The sequence below is a fragment of the Talpa occidentalis genome, unplaced genomic scaffold (genome assembly GCF_014898055.3).
Source record: "Talpa occidentalis isolate TD23 unplaced genomic scaffold, MPIMG_talOcc4v2.1 talOcc4.14, whole genome shotgun sequence".
Taxonomy (NCBI): domain Eukaryota; kingdom Metazoa; phylum Chordata; class Mammalia; order Eulipotyphla; family Talpidae; genus Talpa; species Talpa occidentalis.
The window spans coordinates 49,783,513-49,803,428 of NW_023601433.1; the positions used below are offsets into that span (position 1 = coordinate 49,783,513).

Here is a 19,916-nt window from a genome sequence, read left to right on the forward strand (position 1 = left end):
TGCTAAGATTTGGGTTTGTATCTTCCTAAGGATTTTCTATCTAAAGAGAGTATTTTAATTTTTCACCATTGCTTTATGTATATTATTTCTCTACCATAGTTTCTCCAATGGCATCTTTGCTATTAAATAAGAAATGTCAAGAATGGCTTCTAAATATGTAGAAAACATTTTAAAATGTTTTAAAATCCTGGATTGAGAATCATACAACTTTATAATGAACAAAACCAGATGCTTGTTATTTTGATATTTTTGATTCTCTTCACTTCAAATAGTTTGGCCTTTTTGTTCTATCATCTTCTGAAATCACAAAGGACACTAAACATTTAGGTCAGTGTTGTTATTAACAATAATAGATGTAAAAATCTACATTTCAAAAAGTTTTTTTAAAGAAATTGTTAATCTGAGAAATTTTAGATTTACCAGTTGCAACGATTGAATGATCACATATACCCTTTATGTAACTACCCTAATATTCACACCTTATATAACTATAATAGATTTATCAAAACTAAGAAATTAACATTAGTAAAGCATTGTTAACTACAGAATTTAATTTCTCCTCTTCTAACATAAAAGTCCTTTTTTCTGTTCCAGCATCCATTTCTAGACACCAGGTTGCCAGATAGACAATAGCCAATGCCACATAATTTTGTGAAGATTTGTTTAGATAAAAAAAAAAAAATCCTAGTTCACGGAGAATGAGTTAACCACAAAATAAGAATCTAAAAGCAAGATCAACTTTGTTACTCTCTTTGGTGTTGTAGATAGGGCTTTCTCTTTTATTACACTTGGAATACAGCAGACCAGCTTGTAGATTGAGTAAGAGGCTATCCTCCCTCTTTCTCAAATATCGGGGGGAGTGTCTTTCTTCCTTGGTTTTCCTTTTTTAAGACAAAACTATGTATATGTAGAAGTTCTTAAATTTCCTTCCAGAGCAAAAGTTATTTCTATAAAGTGATGGCCAGTGGGTGTCTTTTGTACCCCCTGCAGTGCACACATGCCATTTTGTAGAACATTGCTCTTTATTGTAGTCATGTTCCTTTGATTGTCTAGAGAATCTATCTTGAACTCCTACTAATATTAAAGGATCTAAATTAGAGAAATTGGACAATTTTATTATCTTGCTCCCTATTGGTCAATGCATGTACTCCTGAATTATTGGTAAGATGAACAATTATTAACTATTACACAGCTAGTAGGCACAAATAAATTTCCATAGGAAGCACTGCTTAAGTCCTCTCTCAGCAAATTATTAAAACTTCCCGTACTTTTGATAAAAGATAATGTAGGAAAAACTGCAGTGGAGGCAGATAGCCCTGAGGCACACTTAAGTCATACCACAGAGGTTGCCATGATCTCCAAGATCATGCTAGTTCCGTCTTTTGACTATTGAGACTGGAAATTAAATTCTTGATATTTATGTCATTATTAGTTGAAAGAACAAATAATGTAATGGATGCTATTGTATGCTGCCCAACCCCTTTCAAGGAGGGACTGATCCTCCAGGTTTAAGGATGTGCTTGAAGAGGCTCTTAGCCATCAGCACTCTTTCAGGATTGCCTCAGCTGAAGAAAACCACGTCACCCAGGACTCTCCTCCTTCCAGGGACAGCTTGCTTCTGGGAACTGATCAATTTGAGGGTATGAAGACTTGTCCTTTCCCTTCATCTTGGGGCAACTCTGAGGGGCCATTCCAACTTCCAAATCCTGGAAGCCTTTGTGGGTAATCCATCGCAGATTAACTCCTCCTTCTGCTCTGTGCTGGGTTCATTATTTCCCCCTCTATAAAAGCACTCCCTAACAAAAATCCTCTCCAGAATCTACTTCCTAAAAAAACAACCTGTCATATATACAAGTGGCCAAAATTCAAATGGTACAAAACAGTTTCCAAAAGAGAATAAGCATATTAGTGCCTGTGAATGCTTCCAGAGATGGTTGTGTGTGTGTGTGTGTGTGTGTGTGAGTGTGAGTATGTGTGCATAAAAATATGTGTTTAGGTATCTGCCAAGTTTGGTCATTTTCTCATATAAAAATGATAGCATTTTGTACTTCTTAAATTTGTTTCTTATATTTAATTTTTCAGTTTCTTTTTACACATTGATATAAGTGTAATGCTGATATATGCAGTATTAAATTAGTTTCTAATAATCCATTTAAGGATATGCCACAATAATAGCTACTTCTGAGTGTCAACTATTTGAGGGGCACTCTTGCAATCTCTTTATTTTTATTCAACACATATTTATTGAGCACCTATTATATGCCAAGTCATTGTTTTAGGTGCTGCAGATACTAATAACTATTATCTCGTGCTTCACTCCAACTTTTAGAATTAACTGCTGCTATTGTCCCCATTTTATAGATGACAAAAGTAAGATTTAAGTAACTATTCCAAGGTCACATAGCTGTTGAATAATGGCACTGGATCCATAACTAGGCAACTGACTTCCAATGCTTCTTAAACCTTCCTGTGGGACACATCCTAACTTCAAATTATTTCATCAGTTCCCTCATAAGGGTAGTCAGAACTGACTACAATTTGTGGTTATTATAAACAGTGCTTCAGTGAACATCCCTCCTCATGCATTTTTGGTTGCTGTCTACTCACTTCCAAAAAGAACTAAGGAAAGGAAAAAGGTGTGCTCATTATTTACCAGCATACCTGTTAACAGTCTCAGGTTATTACTCAGTTCGTTTTAAAATGTGCTTTTCTTCAAAACTAGGGTTTAAAGAAATCAAAAGTTACTACATTCCATTCTTAATATGAAAATCTTAGGTTAAGCCTTTTAAATACTTCCATGCAGGCCCTTCGTGTTGGATGCATATTTTCAGATAGGGTAATACCTGGATTACCACTGCCCGCGTCTCTGGTGGAAAATGGAATGTTTTTATTGAAATTGTTCTTGTTTGTGTTTCAGAAGAAAGTAAAGGCCCATCTACAATCTGGGTCTGTTTTTAATCAGAGCATAATCTTCCTGAGACAATGTAAGACTGAGAATTTTTTAATCTGATATTTTTAAAGAAAAACCCATGCTTAAAAATGATACAAGCCAATAAGCTTTAAAAGAATTATGGATAAAGTAAAGATACAGGAAAAGAAATCCCTTGCATAAAAGAGGAACAGGAAATTCCAGAGACATTTAACAGGGAGGAAGGCAAAACCCAAGTCTATATCACTATTTATTAGTTTATTTCTTAGTATAGGGTGATATGTATTTTGTTGAACACATAAAATACAGTTTAGAAGAAATTGCAGGGTTTGCACTCCCTGAAATGAGAACGTAACAGTTTACAGAAATGTTATAAACCCACTCTGTGTCCCATGATTGACTCTTTAAATAAGTACTTTGTTCTCTTTAGAGAATCTTCCTATTCTGGCCATAAATCCATCCATCTTATATTAGATGATTTAGTGTCTAAGTAACTTTAATGTCTCTGTGGATGTTCTTGAAATATTTTCTTAATAGTACATTCCACTGATGGGGGGTGGGGAGTAATATGATTTGACTTTAGGGTTACTTGTTGAGATTTAAAGGCATTTTCATGTAATACTCTGCTATATTGGGAAAAGCAAAATCTCAGTCTTGCAATAAGCTGAAAAATTATTACTGGATTTCTAGGTAATGTTATTTAGTGTTAATACTCAGTGGAATACATTTTTTCATTAAATATGAAAGTGGTCCAAGTATGTTTTATACCAGGTATGTTAACTTTACTATTTTCTGCAGGAATTTAGAAAACCTAAATAAGGGGCCAGGAAAAAGACTAATTATAATAAATATAATAAAATCAAAATCAAAATCAACAAGCAACTCTAAACCAGAGACACACTAAGAGGGGGAGGAGGGAGTAGGATCAAAACAAGGGGGGTGGGAATTGTATGGAGACTATAACCAAGATGAAAATGCATACATTGTGCAAAAAATGAAAAATGATGTAAAAACTATATAAATTTAAAAAAATGAAAAAAAAACTTCTAATTAAAAAAATTAATCTATTCTTTGTGTTTTTGCATGGATTTGGCTTTATTTTTACTAGTTATAATGACTTAACTAAAGAGACTAAAATCTGGCAAGAGGAATCCAATAAAAATATAAAGTCAAAAGTTTTAGAAAAATGAGACTTACCAAACAATACACAGTATCGTTTCCTTTCTACCAAAGTTTTCATTCTTAAATTTATTCTAGATGGTTAATTTACTGTTTATTTGTGCCAGTTTTGTAACATGACTCAATCATGAATGTTAAATGGCTAAAGTACCATTTTAAAATTCATCCTTGGCTTATAATAGGTGTCTCTTTTTTTATTCCTACTATCTTGTCTCTTTCTAAGCAAGGAATCTAAATTTTTAGGTGACTAAAATAGTCACATGTCAGAATGCAGTAGGACTTAAAACTTCAACTGCTTTGACTTATGCATTTCAATGTCCTAAATCCACTGTAAAAAAGAAATAGAACACTGGATAAATTAAAATATCCAATATTTTCCTAACATTATTCTCCACTATTTTCCTTTGTTATAAATTATACATATTTACTAGAATGAATATAATCATCTTTTCTCATGTTGCTTAAATCCCTTTGTCTACAGAAAGTGGTAGGACCTCATCCATTATTTAAGTTACTATTTCTATAACTGATTTAATACAGTTATCTACTTGAGCAAATAGTTTTATAGAATGAAGATCCACACAGATTTTCTCCTTGAAGTACTACTTCATAATCTGTCATAGATATGCTTAATAGTGAAAACACATTGCCAGAATTTTGATGTTAATGGTGATAGTGTAAATAGTAATCTGTGAAGAACAAAATTTAAATAGTTTTAGCAAAAGGTGGTTCGCCTGGTTTAATTCTTTCCAGAATGGAAAGTCAGAGCTATTATATCTTGCTTTGCTGGGTGTATGTAAAACTGATACATACAAATATTGCTCGATTTTCAGTACAAATATTTGGTATTTAAGCTTCCCTTGATTACCAGTACAATCTCACTCTGTGATTGCTTTGGGTTCCCCCAACTTTAGTTTCCCAAGATACTCACTAGCTCTACTGTTGCATTTATGGAGGAAAGAGGTAGAGTGTAAGAGAATTAACCCTTCACAGTACTATTATTTTTCCTAACTATAAATGAGGAAACTAGGGTTCAGAGCAGGTAAGTAATCTGCCATTTTCAACATCAAACCATGAAAATGAAGTACTATTGATGTGGAGGCTCATTGGTTATGCTCTGAATCGGTTGCTTTCCTAGATTAGTTGCTACATTAGAAAAGAAGGCCTAAGGAGAGGTACCTGAGGCTGGTAAGTTTTGGTTCCAGGAAAAGGTTTAAAAACAGGATAGCGGGCCTCCCCGGTGGCGCAGCAGTTGAGCGCTGGGTTGCAAAGCTGCCCGCACCTCTGCAGCGCTGGTTCGATCCCCGGCTGCTCCCCGGCCACCGGAGGAGGGTCCCCCATGGCACACAGACCTCTCCTGCCGCCCGCTGCTCCCCTCAGCAGTGCGCTTCGGTCCATCTGCCTGTTCTGCTCCCTGCTCTGGCTCTGGTGGATTCTCTCACCCTCCCGCGCTTCTGACTGTACCCAGTGCTTGTATAAATAAATAAATAAATCTTTAAAAAAAAAAAAAAACAACAGGATAGCCAAAATGGAATAACAAGGACCAAATTTACTCTCCTGCTTGAAGTAACTGAAAACATTGACAATATATATGAAACAAGACTTTGAAAGACACAGGACAATGTCTGTGAGAGACTAAACAAACCACGTGAGCCTTATAATTGTCCCAGATCTATAAGACCACGTTCAAGCAAGGAGGAGAAATACAGGCAGATCCTGGTGATCTCCCTGAGTTAAGAATGTAGAAATGAGAATCTGGGAAGTCTATGAAAACACACTTTCCAGAGACATGGGGGTGCCAGAGCAAAAACATAACTTGGAACTGTTTGCCTGACTGGGGTGGTAAAATCAGAGCTACACTTTATCTCCTGATTCTGCCTAATAAACCTTAAAAGCAAACCTAAAAAAAAAAAAAAAAAGTGTTTCCAAATAATTTAACTGTTTCCAAATAATTTAACTGTGTTCTAGAAAAGAGTTCAAGCTTAGTCTTAGTAACACAAAATATGTAGCACCACAATGTCTGGCATACAATCAAGATTATGAGGCATGCAAAGAAGCAGGAAAATTTAACCCATGATCAGAGAAAGAAGTCAATCAGTTGAAAGTGATCTGGAAATGACATCAATGATGGAAAAGGTGGACAAATGCATTTAAATAATAATTGGAAAATATAAGGTCCAAATTGAAACTACAAAGTCTGATATAAAAAATACAATATATGTGATTAAAACAGACATTAGAGAAGAAAAGATTATGAATTTGAAGACAAAGCAGTAGAAACTAAACAAATGAGAGGAGAAATACCAAAAACCATAAACAGCATCCATGAACTGTGGGACAATAGTACATGGCCCAATGAATGTGTAATTGTAGTTCCTAGTGTCAGAAAACTGGGAATTCCCCCAACCTGATAAAGGCTATCAATGAAATGGATAGCTAATCTCATACTTATGGTGAAGAACTGAATAATTTCCCCTAAGATTAGGACCAAGGCAGGAATGCTTACCCACCACTTCTAGTCCATGTTATACTGGAGGTTCTAACCAGATCAAAAAGACAAGAGAAAAAAATATATATATTAAAGGCATCCAGATTGGAAAAGAAAGAAAATGCTTCTGTGTGTTGGTGACATTATCATCTATGTAGAAAATCTTATGGAATCTATAAAAAGCTATGAGAATAAGTAGATTATCAGAATACAAGATCAATGCACAAAAATTAGTTACTTCTAAACACTATCAGAACAGTTGGCTATTAAAATATTTTATTCCACTTATAATAATATAAAAAAGTAAAGTATCATTGGAAAATCTGGCAAAATATATATATTTTCTGTACAGTTAAAACTACCATACATTGCTGAGAGAAATAAAAAACAAATAAATGGAATGATTTACCAGTAAAGTAATAAGTCAAATTACCACCAAATTAATCCATAGAAATACTGCATGCTCAATCAAAATTCATTTGGTAGAAATCTTGTCTTGTAGGAAAAGACATTTTTAAGATCAAGGAGCTGTAAGACAACTTTGAAAAATAGGAACAAAGATTTCACATTACCTAACCTTATTTATCATAGGATCTCAATAATTAAGATACTGTAGTATTGGCATCAAAATAGATAAATAGATCAGTGGAACAGAATAATTAAAGTAGAATAATATTGGTGTCAAGATAGATGATAAGATCAATAGAATAAAATGGAAAGTCCAGAAATAGAATCACACCTATAAAGTCAATTGATTTTGCACTCAGGTATAAAGATAATTCAGGGAAGTATAATGTTTTCAACTAGTGGAGATGGAATAATCAGATATCCTTATGTACAAAATATTAACTCTGGTTCAATCCTTGCACTAGATACAAAAATTAAGTCAAAATGAATTTAAAATCTAAACTAAAAATATAAAATTTCTAGAAGAAAACATTTGCGGTCTCAGGTTAGGCTAAGATTTTTTTGTATTCAACACCAAAAGAACAACTAAAACAGCACATATTGTATGATTCCCTTTATATAATAATCTAGAAAATGTAAACTGACCTATGGTAACAGAAAGCATGTCTGTAGGGTTCAGAATGTGAAAGGAAGAGGCAAATAGGATTAAAGGGACAGGGGGACACTTTTGAGAGTGGTGGACACATTTATGACTTTGATTGCGATGATGGCTCCATGGATGCACACATATTTCAGTATTTACCAAATTGTGCACAGCTAGGCTGGAAGCTGCCCAGCAGGCTGCAGGCAGAGGTGAGGTGCCTCAGCACTAGCAAGGTCTCTGAACTCAGCCACCCGGGGGGGGGGGGGGACTCCTTTTTTACTCAGGGAGATGATAAGAAATCTAAACGTTCTTGTATCTAGGGCCAGTCCTGCAGGCACCAATTTTATATAAATAAGTATAATACAGACATAAAAAATTAGGTCTATTAAGAAATGCCTTATTTGCAGGAAAATAATAAATGATAATGAATATTGTATAGCAAGGTCTCTGGTATGTGTTCAGAGCTCTTGTGCTACTTTTAATAAAGCATCCCTGGCTCTTATGTCCCTGTCACCTATTATCTGGGTGCCTTCATGCAGTATACAGTCTGAACAACCATCCACAGCAGCCCTGATCTTGCAGACTATATAGTATAATACAACAAGATTGGCCACCAGAATCTTAGCTCTGCCTTTAACTGGTGCTTTAATTAGAAGTTTTCTTACCTTGATTTCTTCATCATGTGTTCTTACATCGTGAAGCTGCTGAGAGCTTGGTGGGAATAAGGATAAGGATGCTTAAAAACAGTCATTGCCCCATTGACATGTTTTGACCAAAAGGTGAGGTTAAAAAAAAAAAAAGTCTGGTTCTTGGAATTGAGGTATTAATGTTCTTTCCCCATAGGAATACACCCCAAGAATTTCTATTATTTTTTATGAGCATGTGTTTTATGGTACTAAATAGGACTTTCTTTGGTCAAACTGTAGGAGATCTTCCCTGTTTTCCCACCGCTTCTGTCCCCACTGCTACCTTCTGAGGTCTTTTTCCTTACAGCTTTCACACCCAGCCCCCACCACCACCTGCCCAACTGTCCAGGGCCTCCTGGGAATTACCTCCCACTGAGGCTGGCTTCCCTAAATTCCCAAATCAATCATTCCTTGCTTCTTCTGTCTCTGTCCCTTCAGGAGTAAGGGTTTTACTAGGTGAATTCACACTGAAGTTGGTATAAGTGACTAGGGCTACCTTTTGAACCATTCAAGAGTACTTATTTTATTTTATATATTTTTACATCGTTTTTCATTTTTGCACAATGTATGCATTTTCATCTTAGTTATATTCCCCATACAATTCCCACCCCCCCTTATTTTGACCCTAATCCCTCCCTCCCCCCCATCGTGTCTCTGGTTTATAGTTGCTTGTTGATTTTGATTTTTACTTTATTATAATTAGTCTTTTTTCCTGATCCCTTATTTAAGTTTTCTAAAGTCCTGCTTTGAGTGAGACCATTTCTTTCTGGCTTATTTTGCTGAGCATGATCCCTTCCAGCTCCATCCATGTTGCTGCAAAGAGACACCACACCGACTGGGAGACAATTTTTGCACACAACACTAATGATGAAGGACTGATCACAAAAATCTACAAAGAGCTGAAGAGACTCAACAAAAACAAAGTAAATAATGCAGTCCAAAAATGGGCAGAAGAGCTAGAGGAAATGCAAATGGCCAACAGGCATATGAAAAAATGTTCAGTATCACTTGTAATCAGGGAAATGCAAATCAAAACTACAATGAAATACCATCTTACACCAGTGAGAATGGCACATATTAAAAAAACTAGCTACAACAAATGTTGGCGAGGATGTGGAGAAAAAGGAACTCTCCTGTACTGCTGGTGGGAGTGCAAACTGGTCCAACCACTATGGAGAGCTGTGTGGAGATTCCTCAACATGCTAGTGATGGAGCTTCCATGTGATCCAGCAATTCCACTCCTAGGTATTTACCTAAAGGACACAGAAACATTAATTAAAAAGTGCACCAGCACCCCTCTGTTTATAGCAGCACTATTTACAATAGCTAAGCTATGGAAACAACCCAAGTGCCCAAAAATAGATGACTGGATCAAGCAGATGTGTTACATGTACACATCTGGATTGCTATATTACTCAGCAATCAAAAAAGATAAATTCAAGAGCACTTTTACTTCAAGAGAGATGATTATTTATTCCAAAAAATGACTCTCCAATGGTGGAATGTGATACTAAGTTGCTAGTTCTTCCATCATGGGATTGAAAGGGTGTCTCTCAAAACAGCTCTCCAAATCTTTCCATGGTAAGCCATATACACTGCCTTATAAAATGAAATGACATCTTTAGATATATTTTACCTCTACTGCAACTATTAACAGGAAAGAATGGAATCAAATATGGATTTTTTTTTTATAACATGAGCAACATATGCTGTCAAGCTGCTGTCACCTTGGGAAATTGCTTGAAATGCCCAAAATGCAATTTAATGTTTCCTGTGACTTAGTGTAATATACTTATTAATGACCTAGTGAAGTGTGGAAATATTTGCTGATCACACAGAAGTATTTAGGTTCATATGAGCTAAAGAGATTTGTGAGGAATTTAAGATGGTTCTAGTAAACCTGGAAGAGTGAACAGATATGAAGTTTGGTAACATTTTGTGGAGAAGGACAGAAAAATAATAGATATTGAAAGAAATGATTTAAACTCTACATAATTTAAGCAGTACCTATGATTAACTTAAAATTTGTGTTAGTTTTGAAGGAAAAATCTCTGCTATAGGAATCAACTTAATGAAAATATTTCATTAACATTATCTAATCGAGGGCCTCCCCGGTGGCGCAGCGGTTGAGCACTGGGTTGCGAAGCTGCCCGCGGCCTCTGCGTTGCCGGTTCGATCCCCGGCTGCTCCCCGGCCACCGGAGGAGGGTCCCGCATGGCGCGCAGACCTCTCCTGCCGCCCGCTGCTCCCCTCAGCAGTGTACTTCGGTCCTTCTGCCTGCTCTGCTCCCCGCTCTGGCTCTGGTGAATTCTCTCACCCTCCCGCGCTTCTGACTGTACCCAGTGCATGTATAAACAAACAAACAAATAAATAAATAAAACATGCCTCTATTAAAAAAAAAGCACATTAATCGAAAGTGCTGGGGGGAGGTCAAAAGAAAGTATGGTAACTCAGAAAATAGAGGAGAAAATACAGGAAATCGTGCAGTAGGTGGGGTTGGATGACAACCTAACCAGCTCTCTTCACTCAGTTCTGATGTTTTTCTGCAATTACCCCTATCCCAATCTGCGTGTAGAGAAGGCAGCTCTTCCCTAGGCCCCCAAAATGAATAAAGATTGATCTAAACAGGGACTTCTCGAGTATAATCCCCCAGACCAGCAGCAATAGAATCTCCTGACAACATATTAGAAATGCAATTATCAGGTCCCAACCCCAATCTACTACATCAGAAACTGAAGGTGGAGCACAGCGGTCTGTTTTAACAAGACCCAGGGAGATTCCAATTCAAGCTAACATTTGAGAACCACTGCTCTAAATCAGTCATTCCCTTTTGCAAATAATTATATTAAGGTTAAGAATTGACTCCTTGTAGTCCAGTGAGATACAAGTGACAGGGCAGAGCATTCTAAGAAAGGTGATGAAAATTGAAAAAGACATTGCAGGTTTGGGCCATAGTTATGTGAGTATGTGATGGCTGGAGTTGCAATAGCCACTTTGTGACTATGAGCAGGCACGGTTGAGGAGTGCAGAGCAAAAAAAAAAAAAAAAAACTCATGCCTTTGTGTCAGTGGATCAGCCAACATTGACTCCTTTTGCCTCCAGGATGTCCTTGTTATGTGAAGTAGACTCCACTTTTGATCAGGCATGCTATACCTTGCATCTGAAAGTATCTCCCCCACCCCCCCCAAAATCCTCCTTCCTTCTCCATAGTAGTACAGGAGGGGCAAACCTAAATAGGCAAATGCCCAGGGTAGTGAGACAAACATCTGGAAGACAGATGTTACCCCTCTCACCTGTGCACATGAGAGCTCTGTTCCTGAATCTTATAGCAAGTATGTTTTTGAGCCTCATTGCTCTTACATACTGTGTTTTAAAAGAATTTATCTTTCTCTCAGTCATGTGTAAAGCATCTTTAGTAATAGTGTTAGATGTGAGCATAAAAAAAGCCTTCTTACTCAGGAGTCCATACAGTTCACCCAGTTCAAGAGTCTTTGTGACTAAAGGATACATGGGGATGAAAGACCCAGGTGTGGTGATCTTAATCTCAATCTCTGAATGTTAAATTCTAATTTTAAAACATAATGCACTTTTTCTTTTCCCTAAAAACACATTTTGGCTTGACAGCCGTGAATCTACTTAATTCTAATATTGCTATTCATAATATGAATGAAAAGATCATATAGTAGAAGCAAATCTCATCTCCAGGGGACTTTCATGGGAAATAGAATGCCAGGACAGATGACCAGCTGGAGATCTGCACAGAGAGAAGGCAAAGGGTACTTCCTACTAACTGTATTTTGACATCCCAGCAATAGGCATTGCTTGAGCCTGTGAGAACAGTCAGGAGGAAGAGGGCAGAAAGGGAGATGATCAGCGAAATAAATTCATCATTTTCTGTGCACTATCTCAGCTTAACTTTGGACAAGCTTTTCACAATTAAACCCCTCGAATGGCTAACTGCAAAACCAGATGGGTTTGTCATCATGCCCTATAGGTCAGGAAACTTGGGTTTTACTGGACTGACAGCAGGAATTGTTCCAAAATCAACTGTCCTCCACTGAGAATTCCCTTTCAGCTGTCAAATAAGGCTGGCTTCACTGAATGTAGCCTTCTAAGAGTGCAAAAGGGGAGAGAAGATCTCACAGAGACAGAAAGCAGACCTTGCAGGATTTTAGAGCTTAAGACCAATACCTTTCACTGTGCTCATACCATGAATGAAGCTAGCAGCATCTGGATCCCAGATGTTCCAAGTGTTCCCCATGAGAAGAGACTGTCCTAATCTGCTCCAGAGCTCAGGGCAGATCATGAGAGAAGGCACTCCATATACCCAGCCAGGAAAGTGAAGGGGCTGGATCCTAAGCACAGTCAAAAGGCTAGGCTTCTTTATCCAGTTTGGAGGCTTACATTCAAGATTTCTATGTTTTCATTTCTTCCCCTTGGAAAACCAGACTGTTCCTATCTTACGGTGGTGCAGAGAAGATAAAACAGCTCAGGAGATTGGAGAGGCATTTGGTCTTACGGCTTATAAAAGCCTTGTGGCTGAGACATTGTCATATATGGACCAAAATCCATTTCCCATACTCATTTGCAGATAGGAGAGACCATGTGACTGAGTTCTGGTCAATGTAATGCGGGCAGAAGGCAGGCAGAAGTGCATCTCTTCCAGACTTCCCGCACTAAAACCATCTTAGCCACCCCTACAACCTCCCTCTCTCTCCCATCTACTGATTATGTACATAGGGTCCAGAAGACAACACCAAAGCCCTAGGAGATGGTGGCACCAGGAGATGAAAGGAGCCACCTGCCTAGTAGGAATAGCCACATCAGATTTTGCTTGAATGAAAAAGAAAACTCTTATTGTGCTAAGCTATTCTGGAGTTAGTTGCAATATAGCCGTTATCTAATACAATAGAAATTGCAATATAACCCTATCCAACCCAGATTCTGATTATATCCTAGATGAAGCAACTGGAACCCGGGGTGAGGCAAGAGAGGCAGGGATAGCAAATACATTTAGAGAGAAGTCTCACAATGTTCACCTAGCATTGTGACCCTCATTCACTTAATGAGCCTCCCTCCCCTATTTTTATGCTCTAGGTGAAAACCTCGGAAGGTTGCATGGACAGCACTCAATCCAGTAGGCTGACAATGTCAAGAATCTCAGGGTCTGAAAGATATCAGTACAAGTTTATTGCCTTCAGGTAAGTTTTTCTATTATAGAAGATAATAGTGGTAAATATCTAGAAACCTGAGTTTGCTGCAATTGAGTTCATCCATAATTGATTGTTGACAAATGCAGAGAGTGTAAGTGACTATATACCAGACTAATATCAATTTTCACTGACTTAGTAATTAATCTACAAGATTTGTAAAATATAAATGTATTCAATGTAAGGTGAGAGCTACAGAATTCTTAATTCAGAGATTGCAATCATTTAGATATGTATTTACATGTGAAAATATTCTGCCAGACATTATTTATTCTTTAATAACCTGATGTGAACAAGTTAATTTCTGATGCTCAACAGTACCTTGAGTTTTGGAAGGTATTTTTTTAATGTGGTGAAATATATATAATATTAATTTACATTTTTTAACAATTTTTAAGTGTATAATTCAGTGGTATTAATTACTCACAATGTTGTGCAACCATCATCACATCTACTTCCAAAACTTTTCATTATCCCAATTAGAAACTTTCTAACCATTAAGCAATAATTTTTCCTCTCCTTCCCATTTGTTTCCAACCTTGGGGGCTAATTTATTTTCTGTTTCTATAAACTTGCCTGTTCTAGATATTTCATGTAAATGGAATCAAAAAGTATTTATCTTCTAATGCCTAACTTATTTTACTTATCATAATGTTTACAAGTTTATAAGGTCCAGTCATACTGTAGCATATATCAGAACTCCATCCCATTTTATGGCTGCATAATATTCCATTGCATGTATATACCATATTTTGTTTATCCACTTGTCAAGTGATGGACATTGGGTTGCTCCTATCTTTTACCTATAATGCTGCTATGAACATGGGTGTACAGTGTTGTTATCATTTCAGTTTTTTATTCCTTTGTGTATATAACTTGGAGTGGAATTGTTAGATCATGTAGAAAAATCTCAATTTAGCTTTTTGAGAAATGTCAAACTATTTACCATAGCAAACCTGAAAGCTTTGAAAAACTCAGATTAAAGAAAAAATGTAGAGGAAATATTTCACTATGCCATGAAAATGCCTGAAGGATTTGTGTGCCAGATGGATATGGAGCCCTCACTGGCACAAAGTGACTCTTTCTATCTCTGGATCTCTTTCCTAAGCAATTTCATTAAAGGGTTCACACCTGAGTGACTTCTAGACACAGAGGTGAATTGACTGTGAAGTTAATGAAGATGTGCTACAGAGGCCTTCCCTTGCACTGACTCCTTCCAAGGCCTTAACAAGGGCCCTTACAGTGTGACCTTTTTTTTTTTAAATTTACACAAGTATGATATTTTAACCAAAATCAGTTAATACCACTGCCTCTTTCCTGTACAACTTCCATTCCACCTTTTCTCCCCTTGTGCTGGGTGATGCTGGAGGGCCTGCAGGTATTTTGGAAATCTGGCTAAGGGGGATTTGAGTTGGTGATAGATTGGTTTAGAAGGATGTGTGTGTGTGTGTGTGTGTATTTTCATTGAGTATAGCTAAATTACTACTAGTCATTCCAGTATGGGAATACTTCTGGGAATACTACTTACCGCCCACTGTGGAAACTCACCAACATGATGACCCAAAGTAGATATGAGACTATAATGAGAAATGAGGTGACATGTACAGAAACATAGACTAATCTGTGATAAATTCTTCCAAACATCAAATGTGCAAAATCTCAAATAGAAAACATGTTTTTCATCAATGTTGAACCAAAATGGAAGGCATCTTCCATCAGGATTTATACCTGATAATACAGCATATACAGTTACAAGAGCACCATACATTTTGTTCTTTTTCAATGAAAATTTCACAAAATAGAAATGAATCAATGTCCCTGTTGTCTTAGAGCAATTATCATGCTGTTGTAAATATAGAGGTAGTATCTTTTTAATAGTTTTTATAGCAAAGAAACTTGAAAGTGATTTTTTTCAATTTTGATAATGATCCTAAAAATTTACATGCTATTATTAAGAATGGCTGATAAGATCATGGAAATTTTTGTAAATTATCAATATTATTGTAGTACATAATTGATAATAATTACCAATATTATAAGAATCACATTTTGCTCAGTCACGTGGAAAAGGAGTAATTAAATTATGTTTCTAAAGAAGATATTACAAAATTATTGTTTTAAAAGGGATATTCAAAAAGTACATAGATGAGAAAATAGGGAGTGGGTGTCACAAAGTGGCATCAAGCAGTTCGTGAAACTATCTTTCTGGATCATGTAATATTTGGGGCATTGGTTCATTTTTCACAATTTATTGCTTATGATTTCTTTTCTCATTCTAAATAAACTTTCATTTTCATACCAATTTATGTGTGTGATTTTGTATTATTTTTCTCAAAGAAGGTCTGAACTTTAGATTGTCTCAACTTTAAATTATCTCAACTACTGTCCCCTTGGATCTGCTTCTGCCTCACTACACATTGTGTTTTGCTGCCAGTGTATTATCTTCATCCAATCCCATACTCCTTTCTGTGCTCTCTGGCATGCCAGTATCCCTGTTCTAAGAACAGTGCCTGCACCACATAGTCTTTCAATAACCTAATTTCTCCCTACTCCCCCCATTCCACACTTAACCGGCATCCAGTATCTCCTATTTCCACAGCCTCTTGACCTCACGGAGGTACCACCCTTTCTGTTTGAGTACCTACTGTAGTAGGTACAGTAGTTTTCTGTGGTAGACTGAATATTTATTTCTTTAGTAGCTTCTTTCTTTCTTTAGTAGTTTCCTGTTCTAGACTAAATATTGGCTCTCAAAGACATCTAGGTACTAATCCCTAGAATTTGTGAGTGTTACATTCTATGGCAAAAAAGGATTTTACAGAAGAGATTAAGTTATGCTTCTTGAGATTGGAGATGATTCTGGATTCTCCCAGCCTTTTCTAGACTCCTACTTCATGGGGAAGAATAGGTTGTATCTACTTCTGCCTAATTTTTACCATGCCTGTCTCCAGCTGCTGGAAGAAAAAACTCCTAGCTTTTGAGTCAAGTACATTTCCAAGTACTATGTGCAGAGAGCCAGGCAGGCTAAGAGCTGAAGATGGCTAAGACATGAATACTGCCCTCAGGGAGCTTTGAGACTTGAGTGAGAGGGAGGAAACAAGATACACACATTAATATTTATAATCAAAGTCAGGTACTGTAAAATCCCATAACAAAGTGTGAAGGGCATGCCATTTGGAGAGAGGTCACATTGAAACTGGAACCAAGACAATGTCAGGGAGGAGGGTCCACTTACACGGGTCTGAAGGGGTGAGTTTTCCCAGCGGAGAGTACACTAGTGTTAGCAAGACATTGAGGGGGGAAAAGACTGGAAATAAGGAAATGCAGTTGGAAAGGAGATTTGGGACCATATTTTAGAGTTGGAGTCAGTAAACATTTTCTATAAAGGATCAAATATTATAAAACCTTGTAAGCCACAGCATCTTTGTTACAACTCAGCTCTGCCACTGTGATATAAATGCAGCCTTAATATATAAATGAATGAGTATGGCTGTGTTCCAGTAACGCTTTATTTATATCATAAACAGTGGACCAGAACACCAACCTAAGGAAACTATAGGCCAGGAAAAACCATTGGAGATCTTTGAACAGGAGGGTGACATAATATTACTAGAACTATAAATTTTGAGAAGTAATCAGGCCATAGGATAATGCTAGAATTTGGGCAAGTGGAGTTGAATATGGAAATAACAGCTGGGAGGCTATGATAGTATTTTGGATAAGAAACCTGAGTTAGGGAATTGAGAACAGAAATGAGAAAGCCAAGTTATAGGACATAACAATTTATTGAATGTAGACAGAAATGGAGAGAGTCAAAATAAAAATGGCTTCCAACTTGCAACCTGGAGGCCAGGTGTTTATTGAATGCACACAGAACTAATGAGCAATATCATAAGGGAAACTTGTGGGTTGGAATGTGCTGCCTATGCCCTCGGCATTCTGTGTGGAGTGGTTAGGCTGCAAGTATCAGGTTGCTGAGTGTCATTTGTATATTCCTGAGGCCTTGTGGGACTTGGGCAGATGCCAATGTCACCACTCCCTATCCCCACCCCATCCCAGTGCTTCCAAGAAGCCAGTATCCAATAGTCCTTGATGCTGGCTGTGCTGACGTTTAGAGCAGGGAGGCCTAGGACTCCTGAACTACTACACATCTCAGAGGACAGTCAACACAACACATCTAGCCCCACCAGAGGCAGGTTGAGGTTGTGTCAAGTGACTATGGAAACTGTGCATGTGGCCCAAATTGCTTTCTAATTACATTGCTCTCCAGACAAGACAAAATTGTGCCTCTTGAAAAGCATGTGTGTGGAGACAAGGTAAGTGTAGAGATGGTCAGGCTGCATGGAAATCTGGAGCAAGGAGTCATGTTGCAAAATTCATTACCATCCTGGGAAAGAAGAGCGGGGAGGGAAGGCAGAGAGGAGGCTGTGCTGGACTCATGGAACGTTCTGGACATGTTCTGATGAATAGAGCACATTTAAACCATTTAAACAGAGCAGGTGATTCTGAAAGAAATATGCCATTTCACCATGAAGATCTCATTATTTCTCTCTGGAACTTAATGTAATATCCTCCCAGAAAAATCATCTAAAGATTGGTTTTTTGCCTGTGTCCTATAGCAAACATTCTCCCTACTGTTCTGCATGCTGAGACAATTTAGTTGAAAAGGAGCCACCTTAGAATTTGCCACATTTATGTCTGACAAAGAGGCAGTTTACTCACTAGTTACACACTTTCTTGCTGAGATGCAAACGTTAAGGTTTGGCAGATATTGAAAATGCTATTTTGATATATTACACACTTTCTTGGGAATCTGTTTTAGAAGTGGTACAATAAGAAATGTTCCTAACTTAGAAATATAAATATAATGTTACCACTTGGGGTTATTTATTTTCTAGTCAATCAATCAGGAAATGTTAGGAAATAGATTCAGAGTCATTTCAAAGATGATTTCAGTCAAGTGAATAATCTTTCCATTTTCTTTTCATTTGTTGGATGATTTTTTAAAAGGTGGAATGTAAAAGCATTAAATCACTGTTGAATTCAAATTGTAAATATGAATATAAGACTGTCACCTTTTTAAAGGAATGAAATGGCTTTAATTATGTTGAAACAAATGTTAAAAGGGAAACCAAAAACTGATCACTCTACCGATAAACCCAATATTTTAAATACAACTGAGGATTCTAGCAACACTTGTAGATTTTTTTTTTAAGATGAAGGGTTAACCAGCTGTTATGCACTTTCTTCAGCCTGGTCCCAGGTAGTCCAGACCAAGTATGTCCCCAGCCATTTTAATGTTGTTTGCATTGTACTTATGCATCCCATGCTCTACCTGTGCTTTTTGACAAAATGATTAGGAATGATTTTAAGAGTTAGATATGTGTTCTTTATGTTTCCTTCCCACCAGCCCATCAAGGACAGACTGGTGAAAGGACTTAGCTAAGTCAGGCGAAGAGATCAAGTAATTCTGGGGACAGAAGGAGGGAAAATTAGTTCATTTTTTTTGCAGAGCTTTTTCTGATATGGACTAGTTCCCCTTTTGGAAGATCTGATAGAAAGATCAGGATAGATGAGTCAAGAGCAAAGTTGCCTTAAAATCAGTTGACCCCTTTTGAATACTCAGGATGACTACAGGACTGTGGATTCCTGCTCTTAGATTTCAGGCACAACATGAGCAAAGGCTTGGAAACCAGAACACTGAGTCTCTGCCCCTGTAACCAGCTGAGAGAAGACTGCACCTCACCGCCAAGTCAGCAACCCCTGGCCCTGCTGGAGGTGGAATTCACTGTGGTTGGGGACGAACGGAACACACACCCAGCTTTGCATGCTACTTGTCTTGGTGTCCAAAAGAAAGGCGACTTTCCTCTCTCAAGGAGGCTCACACCTTCTGATCTGTTGATGACAGAAGAATCAATAACTGAAAGAGCAGGCACACAGGCCCATTGTAGGGAAAGTAGAATTGTCTTCATTTTCTCTGCATTTTTTTTATGCACATCCAGATATCCTGTTCCTTTCTCGGGACTCCAGGACTTCCTACTCTCAACCATTCTACCTGACCACCCCCCACCAACTCCCTAACAATCTTGACCTCAGACAGGAATCTGCTATTTTAGTGGGACATTTTTTTAAATTATTTTATTTTGTATATTTTTTACATCGTTTTTCATTTTTGTACAATGTATGCATTTTCATCTCGGTTATATTCCCCATACAATTCCCACCCCCCTTATTTTGACCCTAATCCCTCCTACCCTCCCCCTAACCCCCCTCTCCTTGTGCCCATGTGTGTCTGGTTTATAGTTACTTGTTGATTTTGATTTTTACTTTATTATAATTAGCCTTTTTCCTGGTCCCTTATTTAGATTTTTTAAAC

At 37.4% G+C, this 19,916-nt stretch overlaps 1 long non-coding RNA gene across 2 annotated transcripts in view; it reads left to right on the forward strand.

Annotated features, from left to right (window-relative positions):
• LOC119244631 (uncharacterized) overlaps nt 1-19,916 on the forward strand; it is a 104,638-nt gene that overhangs the window by 7,430 nt on the left and 77,292 nt on the right. For both annotated transcript variants that reach the window (XR_005125095.2, XR_008551782.1), the window contains exon 2: nt 13,431-13,534. This is a non-coding gene — a long non-coding RNA (uncharacterized LOC119244631). The remainder of the gene's footprint in view (nt 1-13,430; nt 13,535-19,916) is intronic.